The sequence below is a fragment of the Cryptotermes secundus genome, unplaced genomic scaffold (assembly GCF_002891405.2).
Source record: "Cryptotermes secundus unplaced genomic scaffold, Csec_1.0 scaffold1064, whole genome shotgun sequence".
Classification (NCBI taxonomy): domain Eukaryota; kingdom Metazoa; phylum Arthropoda; class Insecta; order Blattodea; family Kalotermitidae; genus Cryptotermes; species Cryptotermes secundus.
The window spans coordinates 553192-561706 of NW_019720585.1; the positions used below are offsets into that span (position 1 = coordinate 553192).

Consider the following 8515-nt stretch of genomic DNA (forward strand, 5'->3'; position numbering starts at 1 on the left):
GTAGCTGTAGCTAGTGATGTAGCACACTGGAGCTTGTAATGCGGTAGACCTACCGAAGATAAAAATGCTGCAATTAATTTCGATTAATATACGGGGGGGGGGGAACGGGGAGATGATGGCGGGGATCTGTGCACTCGGCTCAGCCATGTAGTCGGCTTGTTTATCTACGAGCGAACCTCCGGCCAATGTCTTGACGGTCTTGACGTCATATCAGCTTACCTAGGTCAGCTGTGCAGAAGCTATGGCGCACGGGTCTCCCGAGCCCTGAAGAGAACCCGTGGGTCTCGGAAGGCGAGCGAGCGACGCGAGCGACAGACGAAGGCCGAGTAGTCGTCAGTGCGTAGAAGAAAGACTTCGGTAGGTTGGAGGAAACGTACACGGCAACATCGAGCTTGGACCGAAGTACGTATCAGCAAGGGTGAAGTAGATCCACTCCGTCTTAGTATATTTATTTTGGATTGGTCAAGAGTGGTGGAGCTATATCTCCACTTCCCATATGTCTTCATGGCACATAGCGCGTAACCAATTAAGCACAGCGTCATTATCTTACTTTAGTAGTAAGGGTTGCCCACACAAGGAACTTTTGTGTGGTCGTGTGGCGGTCCTACCTGGCGCGAAATCCGAGGGACAAGAAAAATATTCCTCCCGAAAGCAGTTTCCACTCCCGACCTAACTCATTAAATCAATTACGATGTGATTTACGGCTGGGAGCACTTGCGCAGAAAAGGCAAGACACTTTTTCTTTCCTTGTTGTGGACTTGGTAGAAAAAGGTTATGTTAATTTGTGTTTGAAGGAACCAAATAGTTCTTCAGACCATTCTGGCAATTTTGTTGAAATAATAAAGTTACATTGAGTTGCTATGAAACTTTAAATCAGTATTCTCATTGCACATAATAGGCGTCCTCAAACATTCCCCATAATTACCGGAACCCTCCTTAGAATAGTATTGAATTTCCTGGTTCTTGTTTACATCCACCCCCTCCCCTTCGAACTGGTGTGTCACGGTTCTGTGAGGCAGTAGTCCCATTAGCTAACTCCAATAGAGTTAAATACTCCCCACTTTGGGATTCGAAGAGAACACCGATGGAAGTATGATGTACAATTCTGGGCTGTTTGTTAATCTGCCTGGTACGTTGTTACAGAATCGAACTGCCGTGTGATGGTAGCAGCTCCTATGGATCACAGTGGAACAGCGGGTGATGGTCCTGTGAACGAGAGGGTTGTCAAGACAGCGAGATGCGTCTACACGTTGGTAGGAAGCATTTAAAGTTGGAAGTCTCGTAGATGTGCAAGTTACAGGACACGAAATCGATTTTTTCCTTATTTTCATCACTGAATGTCGATAAGATTGTGTCTATTTTTGTAGGAGTCCTTAGGGACGCTATATTTTCCTGAAGTTTTATCGCGTTGGCGAACGTTTCGTGTACGTATACTCTGAATAAGCGAGCCATGTAGAATCATTTAAGGGGTATGTTTTTGGGCAATGTTCAAAATATGGTCTTTTTTTTTCAATGGCTCTTCCAGTGCATTCAGGGCCCAAGACTTTATTCAGTTCCGTAATCATTTTTCACAGACGATAAGACTCCTTTTATTAGTGATCAGCCCGTAGCAAGGCAGCTACATACACACAGGACAACACAGACACATACACCCACCAAACATACATGCCTTGAGTGGGATTCGAACCCACGATCACAGCGTCCAAGGGAGGGAAATGGAAATATGGCTACTATGAGACAATGACTAATGACTCACGTATGAGAGAATGAGGCCGCACGTGAGAAAACTTCGTCGGATGAGGACGAAACAGAAGTTTGTCTTCCCGGTGATACAAGGAGGCCAGATAGAAGAGGTAAGTAAATTAATTGGGAATTAAATTAAGAAGAACAGATAGCGTCTCTCTCTGTTCAGAAAGAATCGAGAAACTTAAAAATATTCATCGAGTCACGGAGAAAAAATTGTTAGCAGCTTTACGTCCGTTGTTTACGAGATCGCCTTAATATGGTTAAGGAATAGAAGGGACACATGGGCGGCGTGACATGAGTTCAAGGTAGCTTTGAAGGATGATTTTTCTACTAGATATGGAGGATGCATTGCTGGAAGAAATTAGGCAGCGTACACAAGGGAAACACAATCAGTGGTCGATTATGTCACGGCAGTCCAAAGGCTGTTTCGTATGTTAGAAGACTCTATAATCGAAATGGGTTAGCTTCGATAAAAATTAAAGAATTTGAGAACTGAAAGACATTCGGGCTTTCGGAGATAAGTTAATTAAGGATTTTTAGGATATTGGAAAAACTCTGGAGCGGAGGCTTACACAGCTCACTCCATTTTTTTTGATAGTGGGGTGGGACTAAGTCCCTTGTACTGCAGCCTCTTCTGGTCTATTGTACCAGCCCCAGATGATCGGTAAGGGTGATTGTGGAGCAAATGGTGGAATAAAAATTGGCAGGGGAAACCGAAGTACTCGGAGAAAACCTGCCCCAGCGCCAATTTGTCCACCACAGATATCACTTGACCAGACCCAGGAGGGAACCCGGGCCGCCGCGGTGGGAAGCCAGCGACTAACCACTTGAGCTATGGCGCGGCCCGAGCTCACTACATTACTAGCTCATCTGGGGTGAGCTGAGTTAGCATTTGGTTGGGCCCATCACGCTTTAACGGAAGCAGCAGGAACCTGTCTGCATGGATCTGATGACATCACTGAACCTGGTGTGTTTGTCAGCGGTAAGAGCGGTTCCGTCAGGTTTCAATAGGCTGCTGTAATTGCCTTGTCATCGTCACGTTTCTCAGCCTGTCCCTTAATGTCGTACCTGATCGGGTTATTAATGCCATACCTGAACCCGCAGTTGACAGGAGCCCACAAAATGGCGTGTCTATTCGCACATCATCTTTCATGTCATTAAAAAGTGACTGTTATTTGCACAGTATTGTTATTTGTTTTTATGTGATTTTAGTAATTAATAGCTTCATACACAACAATTAACCTTAATGTTTATATTACATGATGCATAAAGTAAAGATTAGGTTGTGTAAGATTTGAGGTTTTCTCGCCGTTAGGAATTTTATGTAATTCATGACGGGTAAGCGTTGTTATGCATGAATGTACTTGTGAAATTGCTACACATCACGAAATATATCTGGAAAGTAAAGATTCATAGTCCAGAAAATAGTTGTAAAGCAATTACTTTATTCATTGTAGAGCGTTTTACAACACACCTTTCTTTACTTTTCAACATACTCACCATGGATCGCAATGAACTTAGTGAGCCTGGGAACGAGTTTTTTATTCCAGCGTCCTAGAAATCCTTCTCCTGCTCTCTTAGCTATGGAGAGCAGTTCTTGACACTACTGGACATTGTTGATGAAGTTCAGCGTTGGTTAAACGTCTGTCAGCACGAATGTTTCCATCAGTTTCTGGACGATTTCATCAGTGACAACGGATGGCCTTCCACTCCTTAGTTCATCATGAATATCATTTCTTTCTGCTTCAAATTCACGACACCATTTTGCCACTTCATAACATCTTCACCGTAAACAAAAACAAGTTGGCAATGAGTTTCAGCAGCAGTTTCTCCTTTCGCGTGAAGAAATCGAATTACTGCACGAACCTAACATTTGGCGGGATTTTGAATCGACACGGCCATTTTGAACACATAACTGCGAGCACAACGTTGCCGTGAGTGTGGCCGGGGAACTCAGCCCTGTCGTACGGTTTCAATCTCGCACAGAAGCACTGCCATTGGACTTTGAGATATCCCTTGTACTGTGTTCTAATTATGGTCATCAAAAAGGCTTGAGAAAATCCATCCATTTGTTTGCTGGCTTCATTGAAATTGTTCTGGATGAAGAGGGATGAATTTTCCTATTTACATGTTCTGAAACTCATATTTCCACCTCGACATAGGAAACAGACTACAACGCATTGCTCCTAGAAGAAGACCTTTGGGCAATTCAGCACTGTACGTTATATTGCTACGTAATTACGTATAAGGAAACTTACAACAGCGAAAGCGTAACAGAAATTTCATCTCCATTAGCGTACACCAAGTTCAAGTGTGTGACGTAACTGGCAACAGAAAGGGAAAGGAAATGTGTTTAACATCTGCCACATTCGTCACGCGCTATGTGAATATAGCTTGTTCCTGATTCCGCAGTAAGTGATGTGAGACTGTAGTTACGTGTTCCTGTGTAGGTGAAGGTAAGCTTGCCCTCAGCTTAATTAACAACTCCATTGAGAAGCATGGGACGTCTGGACGGAGAGCTATATATATCTTTAATCTCAGCTTCTCACTCCGGCCGCTTTACTTCAAGGAGCAAAAACCTACAATACCCTTTTAGTAGGAGGTTAGACGGATTATGTAGTCGGTCTGCTTGCGGTAGAGAGGGAAATAGTTTTTTTTCCTCTACTGGGGGCCCATTCTGGTCGTCCAAACTCTTAGACAGTCACTGTATTGACAGAACTACCGTAAGAAGAAAGCAGGTTTCTGGGATTTGGCACCGTGTATATGTGGTGTTAACCAACGTTCCTCCGAAACGTCGGTTAACACCACATATACACGGTGCCAAATCCCAGAAGACTGCTTTCTTCATAGTCACCGCCGTGAAAGCCTCAAATTTTACATAGAACTACCCTAGTTCTAAAGTGCAAAAAGTAAAATTGTCACTGGGCTTAATTGAGCACCACGTCATGAAGATGTATGGGGGAGCGGAGGTACTACTCTACCATTTTTGAACTGCAATAAAATGAGGTGAGTGGTCAGCTTGACGCCCCGACCACTTTACTCATGAAGAAAGAGCCTTCGGCGCCCATGGGTCTGGACGCTGTGGTATAGAGAAAATTTTTTTACCTATGGTGGGAATCAATCACCGGCCGTGCAGCATATAACTGACTGATAATCCTAATCTAATCTGCTCTTATGGGATGAATCTATAGGAAGTTTAGTCCCATAGTACTGTTTTCTTTCTACGCATTTTCCGCACAGAATTACCGTACATTGTGGACGACAATGTCTAAAGAGCCATCACATGATTTCGAAATCAAAATGGCAGACTTGGCTGCAATGTGAATATAAATTTATTTCCAGTTTTGAATATTACTTTCAAGAGCTATGGACGTTGTAGCCTAGTTGGTTGGGGAACTGTGCTACAAACCGGAAGGTCACGGATTCGATTCCCAATCATTGCATTTGTCAAATGACTGTCGACCCGGAGGTTGACTCAGCCTCTGACAGAAACTACTACAAGAATATTCCCGGGGGTAAAGGGCGGCCGGCTCCAAAGACTGACAATCTCACCGCTGTCTTGCTCCAGGGAGTACGGAGAACTACAAAAAGTTGTGGTCAGAATAACCAGTTGTCTAGGCCGGGATTTGAAGCCCGGATCTCGCAAGAAAGGAGCAGGAGTGCTACCCACTCGGACGCGACACTCGTGCTTTAGCATTACATTTCATAATAACTTGAACTTTCATTACAGATAACTTATTAGCTTTCAATAGAATTTGAATGCCCTCCCTCTACAAGAAAAAATATTGTGAATTGATTCAGCAGTTTTATATTTATTTGAAGTAGAATGGCTTTCAAAGTAATTTTTATGAATATTGACTTCTAAAATTTTCCACATCTTCAAAAAATTTAGAAATAGGGCAGTCATAAAATCAATAATCAATATTACATTTATTATAATTAAACAATATGAGGGGGGGCACAGAACTGAATGAAAGTCAGAAGTGGGCCACGACCAAAAAAAAAAAAGTACAAGAGGAAACAAGATGACTGCTTGTGAGAGAAAAAAAAAAAAAGGAAAGCTGTCCCTCTAACAGGCCGTGAAGGCCCATAGGGTTGTGAGACGTTGAGGGTCCCACATTATCTAGACAATCGGTTCAAAGATGGCGGTAAGGTTGTCAGCCTTACGCGCCGGCCGCGCTTTACTCCCCAGGAAAATTATTTATTTAATTCCTGGTACTCATTTCTGTTAGAGGATGAGTCGACCCCAGTTCAGCCATAGTGCGGCAGGAAGGATTAGGTCAACTGAAAACAAAATTCAATGACCTCATCGGGATTTCAACCCGGGACTTTCCGGCTTGTAGAATAGTGTCTCAACCAACTACGCTACCGAGTGACAGTACCGATTTTTACTAATGTATTCAGACTACTATAAGTCTTACATGCCTGTCGAAATGGTAGAACATTGTTAACAAAATACAGTGACCATATCCAGAAAATCAGATATAATGAAGCTGATTCCGCCTTTGCCCTACACCACTAAATAAAGGATTTCCGTGGGGTGCAGTAGAATTTATCACGGGAAAAGAGAGTAATTCATAAATATCAAAGAAAATTGGAGCATTTAATTACATATAAATTATATCAACTCATACGTGCGCCAAGAAAGAAAGATACGAGTTGCTTCCTTGACTAATGCTGGATTCATACAAATGGAACTAGAAATCGTAGAGGGAGTTGCAATGTATAGCTGAGACCTAGACGCCCATACCTTAAACAGTTCCTCATAAACATTGACAGAAAGAAACCCGAACTATAATACGTCATATAAAACAACTGTACAGGGAAAACGAATTTGACGTCAGCATTAAATTTTCCAAAATTTATTGGTGAGTTATATTAATATAGTAGTTCCAATTATCACAGAAAAGCGACAAAATTATTTCCGTCTTTAATACCCTTCGAAATGGATGATGGTATTCGACTGATGACAAAAGAGTACAGTACAAGACATCATAATTTCAATTTGAATATTGTAACAAAAACGTAACGGTTTTCAATAAAATATGTGTACGCATTTTAATCTTCGCCGATCACAGTGGCCGCTCGGTCTAAGGTATGCACTGTCTTCGCCCTTTCGGACACTGGAATCGTGGGTTCGAATCTCACTCGAGGCATGGATATCTGTGTGCTTTTATTCTGTCATTATGTTTTCCTGTGTGTAGGTAGCGGCCTTGCGACGAGCTGATCACTCGTTCAAGGAGTCCTACAGTCTGTGTAAAAAAGATAACGGAACTGAAGAAGAGGTCAGGGCCCAACTAAGGGCTGTAGAGCCATTGATGAATGAATTAATTTTAACGTTCAGGCTAATACGATCCGTATATCTTAAAATAATATCCCTTTTTATATGTAATTTTATTGTTTGTAAACGTGTTCGAAATAAGAAAAACAATGACCCGATAGATAATAATATAATATCCTGAATAAAGAATTAATCGGGTGTTTTTCGGATAATAAAATTTACTAATTGAAACGTGTCCCGTTGTTCAGAGATATATTACGTTGAGAACTGTTCTAATCGGTTGTTTGTTAAATGTTGCATAGTATATTAGAGCAATTGGCAAACTAATATTAGCAAAAGAAGTAATTACTTATATAATGCGAAAATTATTTATTTGCAGCAAATAAAATCAATACAATTAATATTTCATACAAATTAACTACTTTGCAGACAACTCAAACAATTTATCAAAACAATGTTGGTTGATTGCAGTTGCTCATTCAACCATTAGAAGTCAGCCTCATTAAATTGTACTGGCAAATATAAAGCAGAATATAAAAAGGAAATGACGTTCATGATGCATGATTTCAGTCTGTTAATAAATGTGACTTGATAATATGAGCATGAACATGTATCACTCGTCGTACCCTCATGAACTGAAAGATCCCAGAGTTCCAATATTTTGCGATTTTATTCCTCGAACTGTGCAGTTCAAACACGCCTTGATTGTTTCCTGAAAACATGGAGTGACATATATCACATCAAGAGTAGATCGGCCTACGTCACACATTTCCGAAGCTCCCGGAGCTGCTAAATTTGAAACGTGACACGAATCTCAATGGTAAGCTCCCAGACCACTGCTATAACTCAGAACAGGTGCTGAGTTAGAGACTGTGAGGACGGGAGCTGCTACCAGCTTTTGGGCGGGTGCAGCAGCGGGGTGAATGGCGTGTCCGGACCTCACAACTTGAGCCTGGAACCCGGTGTGTTTGTCAGAGGTGTAGTGTACTGTACGGGTGGTGCCATCTGCCTCCAGCAGCTTGTAGTAACCTTCGACCTTGTCGCCTACCCGTTTCTCAGCCTGCTCCTTGATGTCGTGTGTGTGTTCATCCTTGACGCCATATTTAAATTCGTACTGGGCAGGAGCCTGAAATATAATGAACAGGGTAAGAGAAAATAGAATTTCTTGCCAAGCGGCAGTTGTAGTCAAACGCTTGTATGCAGCCATTTCACATGACGGGGTGCGAATTAAGCCTCATCCTATTCTCAGACAATGGAAAATAATGATTTTAGTCCCCTGTCGCTTTTCAAATGGTCGAAAAATATTTTCACTCGGCACCGTCTCTTATATTATTTCTGGATTGCCCAGAGAACAGAAAGTAGGGGACCAGACCCCTAGAATACAAACCTTGTCGAAATGTAAGATTTGAGGTTTTCACGGCGGTGACTATGAAGAAAGTAGTCTTCTGGGATGTGGCACCGTGTAGATGTTATGTTAACCGACGTTTC

At 42.1% G+C, this 8515-nt stretch overlaps 1 long non-coding RNA gene across 1 annotated transcript in view; it reads left to right on the forward strand.

Annotated features, from left to right (window-relative positions):
• The first annotated feature begins 323 nt into the window (after positions 1–323).
• LOC117282761 overlaps positions 324–8515 on the forward strand; it is a 23588-nt gene continuing 15396 nt past the window's right edge. Inside the window, exons 1-2 of the long non-coding RNA XR_004513617.1 lie at positions 324–402; positions 1144–1253. This is a non-coding gene — a long non-coding RNA (uncharacterized LOC117282761). The remainder of the gene's footprint in view (positions 403–1143; positions 1254–8515) is intronic.